Source organism: Pteropus alecto, unplaced genomic scaffold (assembly GCF_000325575.1).
Source record: "Pteropus alecto unplaced genomic scaffold, ASM32557v1 scaffold86, whole genome shotgun sequence".
Lineage (NCBI taxonomy): Eukaryota > Metazoa > Chordata > Mammalia > Chiroptera > Pteropodidae > Pteropus > Pteropus alecto.
The window spans coordinates 15,879,287-15,886,683 of record NW_006442109.1 but is presented as its reverse complement, the minus strand read 5'-3'; the positions used below and the strand labels follow the sequence as shown (position 1 = coordinate 15,886,683).

Sequence of the window (7,397 nt, the reverse complement as noted above, 5' to 3'; positions counted from 1 at the left end):
AAAAAAAAAAAAGAGGTCAGCTTAAGTATATTTTAAGTGACTTTGTGGCAGAGTCTAAAACAGAGTTGGGGGTCATGAGAAATCAATTTTTCTTATTACTTCAGAAATCAAGTCATTCCAATGTGGATTATCATAAGAGGACAACCAAGATGATAAACATGGAAACCACTAGGATACTATTGGTCAGATTCCCTTCTCAAGTATGAAGACCTCGCTGACATTCACTAAGGAGTAAATTGTTTTTCCTTTTTCTTGGAAGCAAATGAGTTTAACCAAATACGACTGCTGCCCCAGTCCTCAGAGCTGTCACACTAAGTTCTGTGTGCCCTTCCCTGTGCCGTGTTCATACTATTCCCATGAAAAGTCACCCCACTATAGAAATTATGTTTACTTCAATGAATAAGAACATGAAGAGGCACCAGCCTTTTGATAGTTTCAGTGAGGAAAGACAGTGAGTGCCCAGGAGAAGGGCTGAAAAGGGTCCGCGCTTCTCCCCTAGTGAATTGGCGTCCAGGCCCAGTGTTGGAGTTTGGCTATGGGTGGTGGGCCAGCTTCTCTGGGTCCCCACTTTACTTAAAGGAGCTGAGACTGCACTGGGGTCCGTGACTTCTTGGCTGATCAAAGCATTCCCACCTTTGATGGCGGGCTGGAAGCTGGAGCATAGTCTCCAATGAGAAATAAGAAAAAAAATAAACGAAAGAACAAAACATTTTGACCAACTGACACAATCAATATTAGTCCTTTCCCAGAGAGGTGAGGAGTCATCTCTATGTCTTGCAGTTCTAGAACAGAAACTTTGTCCCCTACCAAGGGGCGTTGAGGAAGGGGATATGCTTAGCCCAGAAACAAATACTTAGGGGGACATGATGATGTGAGAAGACTGCACATGTCTGTGCCTTGCCAAAGGCAGAACCAGGACGGGGGTTGCAGTGGCAGCAAGTCAGTTTTGGATCAATATAGGGAACCACTCTACCCAGAGCCCATCTTAAACCCAGCTCTTCACATGGCACAACTGCAGAGGGGTCTAGAGGTCTTAAAACTTCTTTTAAATTATTGAAATATATAACATATTTTTTTAAATGCACATGTAAGTGAACAGCTCTTTTCAATTTTACATACTGCCCACACCTATATAATAGCACCAAGATCGCTACAAGCTCTTCAGAGGGTAACCATTACTTCAACTTCTAACAGCATCCTCTAGTTTCACCTGTTTTGTACTTTATACAAATGGAATTAGAAATTCGGATCCTTTTTTTGTGCCTGGTTTCCCTGGCTCATCATTGCATGTGTGAGATTCAGCAACCGTATTGTTTCTGGTGATTATATATGATTCATTCTCATTGTGTGAATATAGTATTATTTATATAACAAGCTTACTTGTTTGATGGGCATTTGGGTAGTTTCTGTTTTGGGACTGTTATAAAGACTGCCACTCTGAATATTTGGGTACATATCTCTTGGTGAGCATATACATATTTACTCCTCTTCAGCTGGAGTGAATTGCTGGGTTGTAGGGTATGTGTTTTAGTAGATACAGCTAACAGCTTCTAAAGTATATGTATCAATTTACATTCCCACCGAAAGTGTGGGAGAGTTTCAAGGCTTTGTCAGCCTCCAAATGCTTTCCCCATTTGCCCTTCTCAGAAACAATGGAAATATTACCATTTGCAGTGCATCCGTGAGGAAGAGCCCTTCTGGACCCGTCATTTATATTGAAACTGAGAGATTTTGACAAAAGTTTGAGATTAGAATCAGAAGAACATTGTGCACTGAATGGGAGGGAAAGGAGACTGGGGCCAACAGAAAGGCCCTTGGGTATGCCTCCTGGCCCCACGCCGCAACTGTGGTCCTGAGGTAGTGTCTCCAGCTGTCAGGTGTACACCTGGCCTCAGCTGCCACCCTCTGAGAACCACAGGTTTGGCACTTCATCCCCAGGTTTTGCTCCGACACTGAGCAGAGACCTGGTCCCCACATTCCCTGGGGAGAAAGAGCACAGCATTGGTGTCCCCATGTCCCCTGGGAGGAGTGGAGCCCCCCCCAGTTCTGCAGCCCCTCAGTTCCCTCTGCTTCTCTGTCCTGGTCCACAGCACCATTGCCCATGTTTCCTTCCCAGGCCCACCCCAACAGCTTCCTTCTCTACTTTTCTCCAAAACAGGAATTATTTTGCGCATTTTCTTTTCCAAGTCCAAAAATAGAAAAAAAAAAAAAAAAGGAACGGCTAATCTATTCCAGCTGCTGGTTTTGCTACTTAATAAAGATTTTTTTTTTTTTTACAGTAATTCTCTCTCTGGTTTTCCCTCACATCTGCACAACCTTCTCTCCCCCACATACACCCCCTTTACAAAACCACCCTCTCTAGAATCCAGAGAATGTTTCTTCCTCAGCTGCCCATAACTGGTATCCACCCAACTAAAGGGGCTCCTCAGCAGTGCCAAGTGCCCACGCTGGGATTTTCACCTCTTGCCTTATGCACGTACATTCTTGTTGAATCACCACTGCTTTCTGAGAGTTTCAGCACATCTCTCCCCAGGTGATGTCCTGGCTTTCTGGCATCACAATCTCGCATTTTGAGAAGTTTGGAGGTTAGGCAGAGATGACAAGAACCTCTCCCCCACCCGCCACCCTTGTCAGCCTTACTGAACAGGCAAGCTGTGAAGTGAATCTCATTGCTTTGTGAATTACCATATGCTAAACTAAACTTATGCATTCATTCATTTATATAACCTGCAGCTCCTGGGCAGCTAATTTACCACAGGCTTGGTGCAAAATGCTGGAATGGATGCAGCCACATTGCCCACAATGAGGAAGTTCATTCTAGAAGCTGGTAATAAGGCACTTTAGTACTTATATGAATCAGAACTTCTCTGACAGTGAAAACTGCCATTAATAATTATGTCAGCACAGTGAGCGTGAACTGGAACTATCCTGGGCAAACCGGGACAAATGCGGCCCTTATCTACAGGGGTAAGCATTTTGCCGATAGCTTAGGGTGCTGGTTTCAACCAAAGTCATTTCCAGCTAGGTTGCCATGGGAACAGAGGTGCATACTCCCCCAAGATTCCCAGGAACCCCTTTTCCAGTGCAATTCCCTACTCGTAGCCAAATTCATAAACAGAAAAGAGCAGATTTCTGTTCCTAGCAATGCCGCACCCCAACTTCTCCAGCAGCCAGTGCAGCTTCACCCTCTGTCCCTCTCCTTTTACCACCTCCATCGCACCTTGATAAAAGTGGGGCCACTCCCAAGTTAGAGTCTCCACTCTCTGCTTGTTAAGCCATTCCACGGCTCTTTTGTTGCATCTCAAGTCAAATACAGAAATTCAGAAAGGGTTGTAGATAGAATCTTTGTCCCCAGACCCTGCATGGTTCTACAATTGGAAATGTCATGTTTTGTCTCAGAATGTGAACCTTTTTCGGTGCAATTTCTGAAATTTCTTTTGGGAGGCAGTTGTAAAAGTCACACTTGGCTAAGCAATCCTGAGAAGGAATCATTACATCCAGATCCAGGTTATATTTCCCTAGAAAGCTTATGGGAAGAGATTTTCATTAAGTGCGTAGAAGCAGATTATCTCATTTTGGCTGAAAAGAACCTAGTGACACGATTTTTCACATTCTCAGCATAGAGACTCCCTATGAAGCTTTCAATTTTCCCCTGGGTTTCTGCACCGGAACAAGGAGGAGAGAGGAACTCAGAGGAAAAAAAAAAAGAAATTGCATCCAAGGGGAATTACTAAGGCAGCAAACATTGAAAGAGGGTAATATACCTTATCTACCTAGCTATCTCCAACTATCAGTATCACCAGGACTCAGTATAAATGTTTGTCAAATGAATACATAAATGAATGAATGGATGAATGAAAAGTAATTAAATTGTTGTGCTTGAATTGGTCAAACAACAAAAAGAATAAACCTCAAAAAATGTCCATTTTGAATGATGTTCTCAAAGCAAAAGAGAGACAGAATTGGGTGTCATGATTCCTTTGGTTGGTCACTGACCTGGGTACCTCCATGTCTCTACAAACTGGTGAGGCTGGCCAAGGTACAGGCATGTCGGTCAAGCCTCTTTGCAGCATACAGGGCTTCTCAGAATCATTGTGATTCTGAGAGGCTCTTATAGTGGGCAGTTATCATCTTTGCCTGTCCAGCATCCATGCCCCTTTCTATTGTTAGGAATCCATTAATTTTCCTCTCATGGATTTATTATTATCCACTCCCAATCAATGTGGTTCAGGTGGGATTTACTATACCTTTTGTATCCAGTGATGGCCACATGGTTTAGATATGTCCAATCGAAGTCATGGTGATTGACTTAGAGATGGGAACATCATCAAATCTGGCTCAATGAGGATCAGTCCCAGCACTTTTGCTGAAACTATCAGGAAGGAGCAATGGCTGTCATTCTGCTAAGCTGGGAGAATGTCAACCTGCTACTGCAGGTGGCCATATTTGTCACTTAGTGGGAAGAACCTAACATGGGCTGATAAATTCTGAGAGAGCCATGGCTAAAGTTTGCTCTCTGTGCACTGAAACCACCCATGGGGTGCTCTAGCCCTTGGTCATATATTTTTGCCAACTCTCTGCTGTCCACACTAGGTGATAGACTCAAAGGCAGCAAGTTCACAAGTTTAGGGCCATAGTTTTTTCATTAGGCTGTCCCCTTGTGTTTGGGTTTTCTGAAGGATCCATGTTGAGCCTTTCTTGGTGCCCAGCACATTGTCTCTGTGAACAGTGCATCAGCATTCTGAGAATGCAGCACACTTTGCCTGGTGGGGCTGTTTCCAGGTTGGCCTCAACAGTTCCATGAGTCAGGGGCTGGACTAAATTGCTGTCAGGACCCTCGAAGTGGTCCCCTCATGCCTAGTCTAAACCAGCACTGCTCAAAATACTCATCCACGAACTATTTGTTACTGGTCCATGATGAGGTAAGGAGCTTGCATCAGAACATATATCAATATGCTCTTTATTTCATAGGGAGAGTCTTACTACCAAAAAACCTTAATGATATGATTGTTTCACATGATAGTACAAGTTCTTTGAAGACCAATAGTGAAAGAATTCATGGACTAGTAGTGGTCTGCAGATCACATTTTGAATGACATTGGCTTAAACCACCCCAGATCCCACAGTCACACAGGAAAGTTAATCTCAACTGCAGTCAAATTCCTAGATGTGATCATCTTGGTACAGGGAAGCCCTGCCATATTCTGAGACTGATGGATCTATTGCACTGGTTCTCAACTTTGGCTGCATATTGGAATCACCTGAGAAACTCTCAAAAGATGAATTCTACCCTTAGACAGTTTGATCTGATTGGGCCAAGGAGAAGCCTGGACATTTGGGGTTTTTAGAAGTTCTGCAAATGATTATAATGTGCAGGCAAGGTTGACAAGCACTGCTCTAGATTAGTGGTTGTTCAATGTTAATATGCATAATAATCGTTTAGGTAACTTGTGTGAAATATGTTTCTGAGCACCACTGCCAAAGACTCTGATTCAGAGGATCCTGGAAATTGTTGTTGTTGTTGTTTTTCTTAAACAAAGTACCCAGGAGATTTTAATGCAGGTGGTCCATGGACTGCAACATTTTGAAGAACACTGCTATAGCTTATTCCCTGGACAGGTTAGATCAAGGTAAGCTGCAATAAGCAAGGATTTGAAGATAGTTTTAAGTGGCTGAAATGTTGAAGACTTACCAGGTACACTTGTTTCCTTTCTTTCCCTGAAGATCTCAACTCTAAGTACTGTCATAGCAGAAAAATGGGGAATGAACTGGTAATAGTGTCCAGTGAAATCCAGGAATCACTGGCAACCTTAATTGCCTTACAGCTTGCCAATCTATTGTCAGTAATATTCTGTCTTATTTCATATCTCTGCCTCTGAGCTCTTAAACCAACTTTCTCTGCTTTGGCCAGGCTTAGGACTGATCGGTTCCAATGAGTAAATCACAAAGGCATTCTGATTGAGTAGGGGTCCCCCCATCAGCCTTTGTACAGAGTGGAGACATTTTACTAGTTGAATGGTTTCATAATGGTAATGAAGCGAAAGACATCTTTAATCAGGATGAGATTGTGTATCCTTTTAAAGGTTCATATTATGAGCCAACCTCAGTTGGTCCAGGAGGTTGAAAGTCAGAGAGAAAGAGCAATCAGTCTCAGTGATGAACAAATTAAAGTCAAGAGAGTCTCAAAATGGGAAGTATTCACATCTCCTCACCTCCTTCTTATTGATGAAGAGCACCTAGCTCCTGGTAATCCACCTCATTAGTACCTGTGTGATTGTGGTGGCTTTAAATTCAGGCCAAGAATAATGATGTTGTTTAAATTTAGAGGGCCATGGGCCATGGGGACCCATTCTGAGGTGGGCCACTCCTCCTGGTCTAAAATACCTGAAGTATGAATACTTGTTCAGGATTCTCTGAGCAAGAGAGAACAGTGTATATTAACAAAAAGTATTTTCAATGATTTCTGAAATAAGTTTTTAATAATCTCTAGTTCCTATATCATTGAAAAGTATTTTCAATGATTTCTGAAATAAGTTTTTAATAATCTCTAGTTCCTTAGATTTTTAAGTTAAATTCAATATACATTTTCTCTCTATGGGGAGCCTTCCTTCCTCCTAAAAGCTGGCTATGTATAATTTGGAAGTTCTAATTATTCCAATTTCCCATGGATATGTTCTGATTACCCAGGACAAACCCAGTTTACATCTGTTGTCCTTGTATAATTATTAAAAGCGTCTCCTTTCAATCAAAAGTGTCCCAGCTTGGGTGACAAATTATATTGTCACTCTATCCTTGGAGAATTTTTAAATTAGTAAATCAATCAATATAAGTTTTGTCTTTTTAAAGTAATGTTTGTATTTCATGAAGTGAGAAAGCCAGGTTAGGAAACGGAAGTGAGAGAGATATTTGTTTAAAAATAACTATTGCAACATTTGCAAAGTTTTCTAAGATGAACTTAATAAGAATCCAACAATAATTTTTAAAAAATCTCTCAGGCATTGAAAACGTTTTGTTGGAAACTGTTGACTCCTCTCAATGCCCTTTCACTTGAGGAATCCACACTTGCTACAGGCCATCAGATAAAACTGTAGTTGAATTTTTAAAAGAAAAAAAAATTGTTTTTGAATCTTACGATGAGCATCTACTACTTTAGCTAAGACGAAAGAGAATCAAATTCTTTGTTCCAGGGAGGAACCTCAGGAAATGAGAAGATATAAACAAAATGTTCTACCATGAAACTATTGTCCCTTGAGCAGCGTCTGATTCAAAAAAAAAAAAAAAAAGTCTTCAACATTGAGTGGATATGGAACAGAGTTGCCAGTCCCTGCCACCTTGCTTTTTCTCTCTTTCTGGGTCACCACTAGGCTCAGCTTCCAGCTCATTTTGGCCCACCTTTA

General features: G+C 41.8%; 1 long non-coding RNA gene across 1 annotated transcript in view; it reads left to right on the top strand.

Moving 5' to 3' along the window:
* The window catches only part of LOC112469559, a 24,921-nt gene that overhangs the window by 16,416 nt on the left and 1,108 nt on the right, over nt 1–7,397 (top strand). The window lies entirely within an intron of this gene.